The sequence below is a fragment of the Pseudorca crassidens genome, chromosome 1, assembly GCF_039906515.1.
Source record: "Pseudorca crassidens isolate mPseCra1 chromosome 1, mPseCra1.hap1, whole genome shotgun sequence".
NCBI lineage: Eukaryota > Metazoa > Chordata > Mammalia > Artiodactyla > Delphinidae > Pseudorca > Pseudorca crassidens.
In genome coordinates, this window is record NC_090296.1 from 104,079,542 (window position 1) to 104,094,851 (window position 15,310).

Consider the following 15,310-nt stretch of genomic DNA (forward strand, 5'->3'; position numbering starts at 1 on the left):
TAGCCCCCGCTCGCTGCAACTAGAGAAAACCCGCACATAGCAACGAAGACCCAACACAGACAAAAATAGATAAAAAAGAAATAAATTTATTTTAAAAAAACTAGTGTCTGTAAATATTCCACCATGTGTTAACTTAGTTCTTTTAAAAACAGTAAAATAGGCTCAGAAATATCAAACTATTTCCTGATGTTTTAGCACCACAAAACAACAGTACTAGGATTCTTAGCCTCTCTCGTTTGGTGTCAATAAGCTCTAAACAGCCAGCTATAGGTCTTCCTGGTCCTCGATCAGGTCCACTCTCTCCATTTAATATACTTACAATACATGTTTAACTGCTCCCTAAATATCATATTCTTTAATAGCTGAATCAAAAGGAAAGAAGAGAAACTCACCTGTGGTGCAGGTCCAATCTGATATACTTCTTATTGATTCTTGCCCCGTTCCACCTATGCAGTAGGCAGTCTTAGCAGGGACTGTTTGCATTTCTATCAACAGCTTTTTATAGACTAGGGCATGCCTTGGGTTTACTTATGCAAAAGAGGACTGAGGTACTTGCAGGCATCCAGCCTATTTCTAAATCAGCCTGTCAGATCACAGTTGGCTTTTTTGCGATTGTTGTTGTTTTTTCTAATTTTCTTACCTTTGAATCAGTAAATGCTGCCTAATATCACATTTGGGGGGATTTGTTAAGTTTTACGAATGTCCCCTGGTTGCGTAAAAAGGATCTGTATTCCCTGTTTGTTGTATGCAGAATTACGTATGTACTAGTTCAAGCTAGTTAGTTGTATTTTTCAATCTGATATATCCTTGTTTATGTTTTCCTACTTCACCTGTTAGGTTCCGAGAAAAAACTGGATCGTATTTATTTTTAGAAAATAAGCACAAGACAATGTCTTAAACGAGATGAATATAGCAAATCATAAAAGAATAAGGCACTGCAGTTCTTATTAGAGAGGCCTCAAGTCTGTGGAGCTCTGGGACCCATTGAGGTTCTTTAGGAGTCTATAAACTTTTATTCAAATGTCCTTTTTCTCTTTATTGTTATTTTTTTTAACTGGAATAAAAAGTTACAGCCAAACGAGTTATATACCACATTTAGAGACCTCCAAATTGTTCACTTACTGCCTGGCTAAGTTATTTGCTTCTGCCTTTAGTGCATACATATTATTTGGAATTCTTATAAATCTGACATTAATTGAGAAGGCTATAATTTGCACTAGGCTTTTGTCATTCTCTTTCCTTTTTAAAAAAAGTTTGGAGTGGATTCACATGTCCACTCTTATGAGAATATTTAAGGAAGCATATGTGAGGCCCACTCAGTAAATGACAGAAAGGCTCAGGCACATCTGTTCAGCACATGCTGGCTTTTACTCAGTTAGGACAATTGAGCAATAAGGAATGAACACAGTATGCTGCATCCTAACATTCTATTATAGAGCACTGCAGACATGATTTTATGTTTGGGGAGCTTCTTCTCTGACTTAGAGCTACGCTAAGCTTGGGTTACTTCTTGTTCATAGCAGATCAGTGTTTTCACAGCCAGCTGAATACTCTTGCATAGCGTCTCAGAAAAGCTACATAGTATCACTGCAGCAAATCTTTCGCTCCCTCAGAAAACTGCTCTGGTCCAGCTGGTTGCAAACTTTCTTTAGCAAGGTTCTTCAAATGAAATCTTACCTGGCACTTTAACATATAAAACAGGTGAAAGTAGAACCACTCTGGTAAAAGAAGTGAAGGTAAGACCCCACCTCCAAGGCCTGTGGACCCAACAAAGTCCTAACAAGTGCTCCATTGTACACATGTGGAAAATCAACGTGGAAAGCTCGACCTCAATGGCTCTGAATCATCTTGTTTACCTTCAACTTTGTACCCAACACTTCCTGCCTGCCTAAACACCTCAAACTGACACCTCATTACAAGGTATGCTACACTTTTTTATTCAGCATCTCCTAAAAATGCCATGTCTCAAATCTCATCCCCTTACCACAACCTTAGGACTCTTCTTATCTGGGATTGAAAATCTGGAATGTATTGGGTGACCCTGGTAAGAATTCCAAGAAGGGCTACCTGGAGCTTCACAGAATAAGTCTGTAGGAAAGGACAATGATCACTGGGTCAACCAAAGGGAAAGAAGAGCTGTGGATCTAAGGCTGAATAGTCCAGGGAAAATCTAGATCAAACTGGCTAGAAGTGAAGCAAGGGGCAGCATCCCCCTTGGGACAGAAAACCAGTGTTCTTGGAAAAGGGAACTATTGGGAGGATGTTTATAACCAGCTACACTGGTGATCTTTTCCCAAAGGGCATTATAAAGCATAGCCATGTCAGTCTCAATGGACTCGACAACCTATGCTTGGGTGGAACCCTCAAAAGTCAAGATATGCTTTGAAGACCACAATGAAATGTTGATATAGCAAACTTAAAATAACTGAGAATATATTATTTTGTGCTACGTCAGAAGCCACTTTGTACTAAAGTACAGCACAGGAGAACACAAAGCAGCATAAATTTTTAAAAATACTGATGGGAGAAAAACTTAAAATTTTCTCCACTAACTTGACTTTTTTCTATAAATTCAAAAGAAATTGCTAGTATTGTATTTTCTCCATAGAACCCCTTGTTCCAGCTAATGGCTATGTCATGAGGAATGTTTCATATGAAAGGACTGCTACTGGGACTTCCCTGGTGGCGCAGTGGTTAAGAATCCACCTGCCAATGCAAGTCCTGGTCCAGGAAGGTCCCACATGCCGCGGAGCAACTAAGCCCTTGCGCCACAACCACTAAGCCTGTGCTCTAGAGCCCGCAACCCACAACTCCTGAGCCTGCGTGCTGCAACTACTAAAGCCTGTGTGCCTAGAGCCCGTGCTCCACGACAGTAGAAGCCACCGCAATGAGAAACCCGCGCACCACAACAAAGAGTAGCCCCCGCTCACCGCAACTAGAGAAAGCCCACACGCAGCAATGAAGACCCAAAGCAGCCAATAAATAAATTAATTAATTTAATTTAAAAAAAAAAAAAGAAAGGACTGCTACTTAGAACCATTAGAAAGTTCCAGGGAAGGAGGAAAGGGCATGGGGAAGATGGGAACAGAGCAATCCCTAGTGTTCCCTACCAGAGCAGGCAGCCTCATATGAAGATGGCATAGAACCAACTTCAGGCCAGAAGGGGGAGATTCAAATGGAGGTCCCAGACAGGTGGACAAAGTCACATCAAAGTCAAACACCAAAAAAGTAAGGAGCAGATCAAAAAGGGGAGAGATGGCTTGTGGATTTGAGGAATTCAGGAGGACAGCTAGCCATGCAGACTGGGAAGACCAGTTGCTCATCAGAGCCAGTAGGAACAACACCTAGAAAAGACCCAGGTAGTTGTTACTTTATCAAAAGCCAGAGAGATTCTTCCTTTCTAAGTCAGGGCAATTTATTCCATCTACTTGCTCTCCCCTGCTTAACCTATCCAATTTCAAAGGCTCCCTAATCAACCTAAACAGGTTCCTTCACTAAGTTTCCTCCAGCTGCCCTGGGCAAATGGAAAAGTCAAGCATCCAGGTTAGAACTTGGTTCCCAAAGCCATACCTGTCTTTGTCATCAGCCAAGCCTGGGATAAGGACACCTATGGGAACCAAGCTCCTATTTCCTTTTTTTTGGGGGGGGGATGGGTAAGAAGTGGATTTATATAACACAAAATAAAGATTCTGTGTTAGCAAGGAAACTATGAATCAGCAAGAGAACAAGCTTCTATTAGGAAACTGGACATTTACCACATACATTCTAGTGCAAGAGGTTTTACATTTTGTTAAGATGCAAAATGTTTATTTACTCAGGAGATGCAGTGTGATTTTCCAAACCAAAATCTGGGGCATGAGGTCTGTCAGTGGATTTTCATGACCATTTTGGGAAAAAGGCAGAATCGGGAATATAGTTTAGTTACCAAAGTACTGGAATTTCTAAAGCACCTCACTAATTTATAGGGCAAATACACAGAGAAGAAAGTGAAATGAAGCAGTATCGGAAAAGCCATGGAGTTGGCCATCACAACACACCTCTGTGCACAGAGGCCACGTGCAATCATTTGAGTTCCCTTCACTTCTGACCATCAGGTCTCAGGACTGAGACCCTACTGATCGCCGTAGTAGAGAAAGGGGAAGGGAAGTTGTTTCAATGGCAACATCCTCACCTACTTATGTTCCTCTTCTCACAGTCTCAGTAATTAACAGTATGATCACGAACTAAGCCAAAAGTTTCTCTACCCATTCCACTCTCAGCCTGGAAACCAGTCCTCCTAGGCCACATCATGCTCTGGATATTCCTTTAACCAATGTTTCCTCAATATGTATGAGTGCTTTATCTTGGTTAACTTGGACGGGTATTACACTACTTCTGAGTACTCCTCTCCCATTCCTCAGCTCCCCAGTAAACTTGCGTATTGCCGGGACTGTTCTTCTTGTGTGTCGCTTCCCCTCCACACCTCACCGCTGGACTTAAAACAGACCAGCTGTCACTCAATTGCTAATTGTGTCTACCATCTGGCTTTCTCTGACAGCCTTTTCCTTCCTCTGTTTCCCTCTGTTCCCTGCTGATTTCATTCAGGAATGACTCATAAGGTGTCTTGGAGCTCCACTGATAGCGGCTCTTTTTTTTTTTTTTAATAAGTTTATTTATTTATTTATTTATGGCTGTGTTGGGTCTTCGTTGCTGCACGCAGGCTTTCTCTAGTTTTGGCGAGCAGGGGCTACTCTCCATTGCAATGTGTGGGTTCCTCATTGCAGTGTCCTCTCTTTGTTGCGGAGCATGGGCAATAGGCTCACGGGCTTCAGTAGTTGTGGCACGAGGGCTCAGTAGTTGTGGCTTGCGGGCTCCAGAGCGCAGGCTCAGTAGCTGTGGCGCACGGGCTTAGTTGCTCTGCAGCATATGGGATCTTCCCAGACCAGGGTTCGAACCTGTGTCCCCTGCATTGGCAGGCGGATTCTTGACCACTGAGCCACCAGGGAAGTCCCTAGCTGCTCTTTTTTGGTAAATTAAATTATATTTGCATTCAACTCAACAGTATTTGATAAGCAGTTTCTATGTGCCCAGTACTGTGTTGGCAACTACAAATGGCACAAGAGAAATATGAGAACCCTCAAGAACTTGGTAATTGGGATGAGCAAATAAAATGAACTCACTTCCAACAAAGGACAAATAAGACAAGATAATCAGGAAGCAAAATGTCACCCAGCCCAGGATATCAAAAGTGAAATGGGGGGCTTCCCTGGTGGCGCAGTGGTTGAGAGTCCGCCTGCCAATGCAGGGGACACGGTTCGTGCCCCAGTCCGGGAAGATCCCACATGCCGCGGAACAGCTAGGCCAGTGAGCCATGGCCGCTGAGCCTGCGCATCCGGAGCCTGTGCTCCGCAACAGGAGAGGCCATGACAGTGAGAGGCCCGCGTACCACCAAAAAAAAAAAAGAAAAAAAAAAGGTGAAATGGGCTTGATGTCAGAACACCTGGATTCTGCAACGTACTTCCTAGCTGTGTGATCTTGGGCAAGTCACGTAACCTCTCCCAGCCTGTTTCCTCAATATGGGAGTGTTTATCTAGCAAGATCACTGGGAGGATTAAAGACCACAAGAGGTCAGAAACAGGGCACAATCTGACCAAGGCTTCAAGCAGAAACCAGGGCCTTAGCTGAACACCTTCAAAGCCGGAAGGGATTTAGCTCAGTGGTGGTGAGTAGGAAAGATGGAATGTTTGGTGCAAGAACATGTTCTGACTGCAATTTAACAAGTATTGAGAAGCCCTGTTAACTACTTCAAAGGCTACGAATGTAAATACGATATAGTTCTTTCCCTCAAAATTTACAGTCAGAGAAACATAAGACAAATCCACAAATAACTATAAAACTGGCTATAAATTCAAAGGAATGCTTATGAGGCAATGTGGCAAGCTGAAGAAGGCTGGACAACGAACCCGTCGGTGTGCTGGGTACTCGTTTCAGCTCTGCTACCATCTGTGTGTGATCCAGCATGGGTCACCACCCCTTCTCCAGGCCTTGTTTCCTCAAATATGAAATAAGAGGGCTGAACTCAATGGTCTCTTCCCTACACAAACATTCTACATTTGAAGAGTTTAGCCATGAGACGTTTAAATGGGGTCATGGTGGCAGCTGTCCCTCGTGTCACCTCTCACTCCTTAAAGACGAGAGCCCTAGACATGAGCATGAGATGGAAAAGATCCAAGAGACATCTGCATTGATTTTGTGGATTCTTGATGGTAAATAAAATGGTTATAGTATAAAAAAAATAATAATAATAAAATGCAGTGCCTCACTGGGTAGAGGAGGAAGCAACAAAGAGAAAGTACTACCAGGAATGAAACTGGGTGACCAAGACAGCAAAATGGGGCTGCTGACAGAAACAGGATATTTGAAGTTTGGGAAGGGAGAGAGCTGAAGTGGGCAGAAGTTTCTTGTGGGTGGCCACCAGATTTTTGGAGGGAAAAGATGATGAGATTGGATTGGGACAGACTGAGAGTTAGGGGTCAACAAAGCCACATGACAGAGAAGTGCTTGAAAACCATCCCCTTTCACTATGGTCCCACATTTATCTCTGTCCTTGGGACAGAGGCAGAGGGGCCAAGAGTGAAAGGTCCAAAAAGAAGGCCATGACTGTACAAACCACAGAAGAGGGAACACACAAGACCAAGGATCACAGCAGGGTGTTCTCACTCAAACTAAATTACATGGGACATGATGGGAAGTCCCTGCTGTTGTGATGAAACTTCATTTGTAGACATCATGCCTCTAGTATCTGACAGTAAGTAAAAGGGAAATGTCAAGGAGGACAGCTGGATATCTCCTTGCCTCTAGACTGTTCTCTCCTTTGGGGAGCCTTTATTAGGGCACCAATTCAGATTCAAAACATCACCCTATATCCCACCCATCTGACTACATGTTAATAAAAATACATAATGGCCAGGGGTATATCATTTTCCTTCAGCCTCATTCTCTGCCTCTCTCACTCGGCTTGAAATAATTACCACTTTTACTGCTGATATTAAGAAATGACAAGCCCATACTCTTTTCTAATTACTTAATGGCTGTGGGTTTTCAGAAGAGAATTAGCTAACTAGACCATGTCCCCCATGTTTTTGTTCTCATTTAAAATAAAACAACACTTCTATAAATATGCACGTGCACCGTCTCCTGATGCATGCCAGCAAGAGCTTCTCCAGGAAATTGTTTGGCAACCCTTTTCATGCTATTTGTTTGACGAACTGGGTCAAATGCTCATAATCGAAGGCCACAGATCTGGGCATTCCAGCAATGCCAGGCCCTGCCCAACAACCCTGAGAGAAGAAGCGTTTACTGTCTCAACACATCTGAACCAATTCAGAACATACCAGGGGAGAAGGGTAGATACCAAAGAGTGACATTCCTGGGGCATAGGTATGTGCGCGTTCAATAATATTCAGTACAAGACAATGCCAAATTGTTGTCCAGCATAATTGTTGTACTCTCCCAACTTCACATCTTCACCAACATTTTATTGTCAGACTTCTCAAAATGGTAACACACTGTAATCTAAATTAGCATTTCTTTTATTGCTAATGTGGTTGAGCCATTCAATTCCTTTTTTTTTTTTTTTAATTTGTTGGCCATTTGATTTCTTCTTGTGGAAGAGCATAGTCATGTCCTTTCCCTTTTTCTTCTATTGGGTTGTCTTTTTCTTATGGACTTTTTCTTAAAGACATTCTTATGTCTTTTTCTTATGTCTTTTTCTTCTATTGGGTTGTCTTTTTCTTTTCTTCTATTGGGTTGTCTTTTCCTGTCTTATGAAGGAGTTCTTCATATATTCTGGCGACTCGTCCTTTGTCAGTTACAGAGGTTGCAAATATCTTCTTCCTGTTTGTGGTTTGTCTTTTCACTTTTTTTTTCTTAATTGAAGTATAGTTGGATTTGCAATCTTGTGTTAATTTCTGCTGTACAGCAAAGTGACTCAGTTTATGTAGAGAGAGAGAGAGAGAGAGAGAGCACGAAAGAGTCTTTTTTATATTCTTTTCCATTATGGTTTATCTCAGGATATTGAATATAGTTCCCTGTGCTACAGAGTAGGACCTAGCTGTTTGTCTTTTCACTTTTTTAATGGCTCAATCTTCCAGTAGTCATATCTATCAAACTTTTATAGATAGTTCTTTTCATATCATGAAAGAAATCCTTCTTTACCTAAAGTAATAAAGATATTCTTCTACATTATTTTCTAAAAGATTTTGCCTTTCACATTAAGTCTTCAATCCAGTGGGAATTTTTAAGGTGTATGTAGGAATCCAATTTCATTAGTTTCCCCAGAAGGACACCTAATTATCATAGTACCATTTATTGAGAAAAATTATGCTTTCCCTAGTGAGTCACCATATCTGATTAGATCTGTTTCATGGCTCTCTCTTCTGTTCCTTTGGTCATTTTCATTATCCCTGGGCCAATGTCATATGGTCTTAACTACTACTATGGCTTTATAATACAGCCTTATATTTATTGTTTATATCTGGAAGGACCAGGCCCCTCTACCTCACTGTGGACATCCTTGACCTTTCACACTTCCATCTAAGTTCCTCAAAAACCATAAGGAAATTTTGATTTGGAGTACATTAAATCTATAGATCAAATTGAGAAGACTGACATATTCATGATATTGAATCTATCCATGTAATGTATAATCTCTACCTTTATTTATGTCTTCTTTAACGCCTTTAAAAATGTTGTCAAAGTAAATTCTCTTCATAAAGACCTTGTACATTTTTAGATTTACTGGTACTTTATATTTTTGTGACTACTATAAGTGACATCTTTTAAATATATATAATATATATGTAGTATATATATATATACACACACACACATATATACATTCTATATATTTCTTTTCTAATCTTTATATCTTTTATTTATATTCCTTGTCTTACTGTACCAGTTAGGACCTCCAAAAGTACTGAATAAAAATCTTGTCTTGATTCTAACGTTTCACTGTGATGAATAACATTTGCTTTAGGTTTTTGGTACACACTCTTATCAGGTTAAGGAAGTGCACCATCTATTACTAGTTTTCTAAGAATGAGTATTATGAATGCATATCAATTTTATCAAATTACATTCCTAAATCTATTGGGAAAATTATGTGGGTTTTTTTTCTCCTTCCATCTGTTAATTTACAAGCTTTTATAATTATTCTGCCTTTTTTTTTTTACATCTTTATTGGAGTATAATTGCTTTACAATGGTGTGCTAGTTTCTGCTTTATAACAAAAAAATATGGAACACTTCACGAATTTGCGTGTCATCCTTGCACCGGGGCCATGCTAATCTTCTCTGTATCGTTCCAATTTTACTATATGTGCTGCCGAAGCGAGCACTATTCTGCCTTTGATCTTTATTTTTCCTTTCTTCTAGTTTTTTCTCTAACTTTCCTGACTTCTCCTCTTTACCTATACTCTCTACCCAAGACTTCTCTTTCAAAGTCACTGTTTCTTCCATGTCCATCCCTGAGGAGAGGAGGCTATAGTTCTCAGAATCATTAATAAATATTTGAATGAATAAAAAAATGAAATACCTAATAAGTATCACATAATTGAGAGGATTTACTCAAAACCAATCTTCAAATGTAACACATCACGTGTACATAGGTTGCTCTAGCTTGGAGCCAAAAGAAAAACGTTACTCAAGATGCAGTCAGTTAGAGACAGAAGTAATTATCACAGAAAGTTTTCAACTGAAATAGTCTTTTACTCCCTAGAGAAATATCAGAAAATCATTAGTTGTCTTTTGAATTTCTTTTCAGTACTATGTTGGACTTTAAGTACTGGGGTTCAAGCGCTCCCCCCATTATAAAACCTAGCAATGAGGGTGACAGATTTCAAAAATGATAAGCATCTTAAGAGAGATAAAAAGTGACGTTTATACATATTTTGCAATTCAACACTACCAGCCAAAGGGGCCAGCCCATGCCTCAAAACCTTGGTTCCGAACCTAAACCAGACCAGACACAATGATCATCTAATTTGTACAATCTGAGGATAGAGGGGAAAATATAGTTATTTCCTTTTGCTTAAAACAGGATGAACAAATCTGATTTGTGGAATGCTGCCTCAAGGGAGGTTATACCTCTAGAAAAGACTGGACAGGTTCTGTTTTAATGAGGGGTTATTATCTGTTTGTTTTGTTCATTCATTTAATAGCTGAGTGCCCACCACAGGCAAACACTGTGCAAGGTGATAGAAATGCAAATAAGACAGATACAGCACCTGCTCCCCCACCAAATTTACCATCTAACGGAGAACACTGACCACAGAAGCAAGACTCCAAGTGTGGTTAGTACCTATGGCTGGCATAATGGAAGGAGCACATGAGATTAACACCTAACCTAGATACAGGTGAGGTAGGTTCTGAGAGGAAGTGTACAAAGGGTTTGGTGTCTGGAGATGGAGAAGTTCTCTAAGTAATTTGCCCTAAATAGTACATTAAAGCTGGGATTCCCTGGGGGGAAAGCATTCTACAGCCCAACAGTGTAGAACAGGAGAGAACAGAAAAGCTGAAAGGTCCAAAGACCCTCATGCATACTCTCCCCTCATCCCACCCCACTGCCCATACACACACACAGCTGTGTGACTCACCCTGAAGGCTACGGTTTAAAAAAAAAAGTCAATGTATTCCCCAGATACTTGGAGAAAAGACTGTGACAGTGAGTAGGAAACAGGTTCCTCATCTTTCTTGCCTTACTATACCTCTCTTGTTATGCACTAGATCCCACCCAATCTGCCATCTCCCTCTACTAGTCAAAAAATGTGCTTTTCATATAGATGGCTAAAAAGCACATAAAAAGATGCTCAACATCACTAATTATCAGAGAAATGCAAATCAAAACTACAATGAGGTTATCACCTCACACCAGTCAGAATGGCCATCATCAAAAAGTCTACAAACAATAAATGCTGGAGAGGGTGTGGAGAAAAAGGAACCCTCCTACACTGTTGGTGGGAATGTCAACTGGTACAACCACTACAGAGAACAGCATGGAGGTTCCTTAAAAAACTAAAAGTAGCAGCTTCCCTGGTGGCGCAGTGGTTGAGAGTCCACCTGCCGATGCAGAGGACATGGGTTCGTGCCCCAGTCTGGGAAGATCCCACATGCCGCAGAGCAGCTGGGCTCGTGAGCCATGGCCGCTGAGCCTGCGTGTCCGGAGCCTGTGCTCCGCAACGGTAGAGGCCACAACAGTGAGAGGCCCGCGTACCACAAAAACAAAAAACAAAAAACAAAAAAACTAAAAATAGAACTACCATATGATACAATAATCCCACTCCTGGGCATACATCCAGAGAAAACCATAATTCGAAAAGATACAGGCATCCCAATGTTCATAGAAGCACTATTTACAATAGCCAGGATGTGGAAGCAACCTAAATATCCATCGACAGAGGAATGGATAAAGAAGATGTGGTACACATATACAATGGAATATTACTCAGCCATTAAAAAAGAACAAAATAATGCCATTTGCAGCAACATGGATGGACCTAGAGATTATTATACTAAGAGGAGTAATTCAAAGACAAATATATGATAACACTCATATGTGGAATCTAATTTTTAAAAATGATACAAATGAACTTATTTACAAAACAGAAACAGACTTACAGATATCGAAAACAAACTTATGGTTAACAAAGCGGAAAGGTGGGGGATAAATCAGGAGCTTGGGATTAACATACACACACTACTATATATGAGATAGACAACCAACAAGGACCTACTGTATAGCACAGAGAACTCTACTCAGTATTCTATGAAAACCTATATGAGAAAATAATCTGAAAAAGAATGAATATGTGTATAGCTGAATCACTTTGCTGTACACCTGAAACTAATACAACATTGTAAATCAACTATAATCCAATAAAATTTTTTTTAAATGTGATCTTATCATTTTTTAAAAGGTGACATCTTGGGTCTTCCCTGGTGGTGCAGTGCTTGGGAGTCTGCCTGCCGATGCTGGGGACACGGGTTCGTGCCCCAGTCCGGGAAGATCCCACATGCCGTGGAGCGGCTAGGCCCGTGAGCCATGGCCGCTAAGCCTGCGCGTCCGGAGCCTGCACGTCTGGAGCCTGTGCTCCGCAACGGGAGAGGCCACAACAGTGAGAGGCCCACGTACCGCAAAAAACTTAAAAATTAAAAAAAAAAAAAAGGTGACATCTTGGACTTTCCTGGTGGTGCAGTGGATAAGAATCCACCTGCCAATGCAGGGGACACGGGTTCAAGCACTGGTCCGGGAAGATCCCACGTGCCGCAAAGCAACTAAGCCCATGCGCCACAACTACTGAGCCCACGTACCACAACTACTGAAGCCCGCGCACCTAGAGCCCGTGCTCCGCAACAAGAGAAGCCACCGCAATGAGAAGCCCATGCACCGCAACGAAGAGTAACCCCTGTTCACCGCAACTAGAGAAAACCCACACAGCAACAAAGACCCAGCACAGCCAAAATAAATTTAAAAAATAAAAAAATTTTTAAAAAGGTGACATCTTCATTTTAAAATTAAAGAAGTTGAAGGTACATTTCTAAACTCTGGCTAATTATTTAGGATGCACTTTTGAAAAAACTGCCAAGTTTTTTTTTTGTTTTTCAATTGGCCTATACAATTATACTAAAGTCTGTATTTAACTCCATGAAATACACCTATTTTACCAGGGATGTTAGATGAAAAAGGTCAGTTAAATAGAAATCAGCAAGTAGCTCTCAAACAAACTTCTAGAGTCTTTCATCCTAAGAAAAGTAAACTAAACATCACAAAACTATATAGAATTGTAATTTCGCACCTGACTCCAAGGAGGCCCAGGGCCATTGCCAGCAGTAAGTTTTCTAACACCATAAAAACAAAAACAAAACAAAACAAAAAACAGTCTATCTTCATTCTGTGATTTCTATAAACACTTAATCACTTTTACTTTTTAAACACTTTTCAGAACTATAAAAACTAGACTAGATGGCAATCTATTTTTTTTTAACACACTTTTAAGTGGCTTTAACGGAAAAATTGGGGGGACTTCCCTGGTGGCAGAGTGGTTAAGAATCCGCCTGCCATAGCAGGGGACACAGGTCGATCCCTGGTCCGGGAAGATCCCACGTGCTGTGGAGCAACTAAGCCTGTGCACCACAACTACTGAGCTTGTGCTTTAGAGCCCGCAAGCCATAACTACTGAGCCCACGTGCCACAACTACTGAAGCCCTTGCGCCTGGACCCCATGCTCCGCAACAAGAGAAGCCACCGCAACAAGAAGCCCGTGCACCGCAACAAAGAGTAGCCCCCGCTTGCCGCAACTAGAGAAAGCCAGCGGGCAGCAACGAAGACCTGACGCAGCGGAAAATAAATAAGTAAATTTATATAAATAAATAAATAAAGGAAAACTTGGCTCAAGAAATTTATATAAATAAATAAATAAAGGAAAACTTGGCTCAAGAAATTTATATAAATAAATAAATAAAGGAAAACTTGGCTCAAGAAATTTATATAAATAAATAAATAAAGGAAAACTTGGCTCAAACAAATGCAGGGACTTCCCTGATGGTCCAGTGGTTAAGACTCCGTGCTTCCACTACAGGAAGCACGGGTTTGATCCCTGGTCAGGGAACTAAGATCCCGCATGCCATGAGGCACCGCCAAAAAAACAAAAAAGGCAAATGCAAAATCAGAAAAATTATAAAGGATAGGATGATGTGGAGAATGGCTGTGACAGATACGGAAGTATTTCCCAAGAAATATACATACACCAAATGTCCTTAAATATAACCAGAACTAAATGCAAAATGATATATAAATATCAATCCAAAAGGTGTTAATAATTTTAAATAAAATTTGACAAGTGGACTGTCCTACACCAATGATCCAAAGATATACCAGCAAAGCCTGAAGACACTGAGGAGGGAGAGCCTGGTATGAATGATAGAAATTCAGGTCGTGGCTGATGAGCAGATCAGTTCAAACATCATGCCTGTAATAAGTTAGCACTGAGAACAGGCCCTGCGCTCATCGCTATGTTAAGCACCTAGAACAAGGCTCTAGAAAAGCAATGGTCTAATAGAAGCGCTGTACATGGAAATGAACGATGAAAATGCAGTGGAACAAGAACGTTACAGAAATATGCACACAACGCTGGGCAGCCAGGAGGCCTGGGGCAGAGGGGGCCAGAGGGGCGGGGAGCCCACTATGCCGCCTCACAGAGGGGCACCTGAGCCAAGGACTTACATCAACACACAGAGACGCAAGTGACAAATGTGAATGAACAAAAATTACACAGTTCACATATGATGTGGCAAAGGACTTCACCTCATATGTCAAATAAGCATTATCCTTTAAACATCATGGAAACCATCAACCAAAATGATCACAGATGCCAATCCGAAAGGTGTAACCGAGTTTTGATGGAATTAGGTAAGGGCTGTCTGACATTCGAAGTACAAAACACAGGCCAGGTTTAGAGCCATGAGAAGGGAGCAGGTGCTGGGGTGACTGAATGGGAGGGTGGGAGTCGGGAAAGAGCATTTGCACTTGCAAAGGTCTAAGAGGGAAAAGGCTACAATGCACTTAGGGGACCTCAGCAGATGCATGCCGCTATAGGGCTGCACGGGGAGGCGACAGGAGGTGTCCCAACAGGCTGAAAAGATGGGAGAGAGTTGGGACCTGGGCCTGAAAGGACTCTTATACGGCACTAGGAAGTCTTGTGTTGTCCTCTGGGCAATGGAAAGCCACTACAGGCTTTTACGAAGAGGAGGAACACAAGGTCTGTGTCTTAGAAAGATCTTTCTGGCAGCCACATGGAGACTGGGAATACACAGAGGACCAGGAAGCTATGAGGAGAGACAGTGAGTGACATGTGTTGGTGACAGTGGGATGAAGAAGAAGGGATTAATTCGAGATAGATTTAGGAGGCAGAAAATCAGTATAATTTCTTAACTGACTGGTATAGGAGTTAAAGATAACCAAAACTGAATGAAAGGTATTATCATTAACTAAGAGAGGAAAAGCTGGTTTGAGATGATTATAAGTAACACTCACTGACTACTAAGCCCTTTAAAATATTAACTCATTAGAGCTTCACAACCCTATGAATTCTCTAATTTACAGATGAGAAAAAACTCATGCACAGAAAGGCTAAGTAAGTTCTCCAAGGTCACACAGCCAATAAAAGGCAAAGCCAAGATTTGAACCCAGACACACTCTCAACTACTACGTTATACTGTATGGGACAAGACCAATTAAATGTCCCTCATGTCTCGGGGACATCCAGGGAGTT

The 15,310-nt window shown here is 41.2% G+C and overlaps 1 protein-coding gene and 1 non-coding gene across 4 annotated transcripts in view; both read right to left on the reverse strand.

The window, feature by feature from the left end:
• The window catches only part of RAB27A (RAB27A, member RAS oncogene family), a 74,022-nt gene that overhangs the window by 39,352 nt on the left and 19,360 nt on the right, over positions 1–15,310 (reverse strand). The window lies entirely within an intron of this gene.
• LOC137208170 (U6 spliceosomal RNA) lies at positions 9,273–9,379 on the reverse strand. The gene has a single exon (XR_010935510.1). It is a non-coding gene; the product is annotated as a U6 spliceosomal RNA (small nuclear RNA).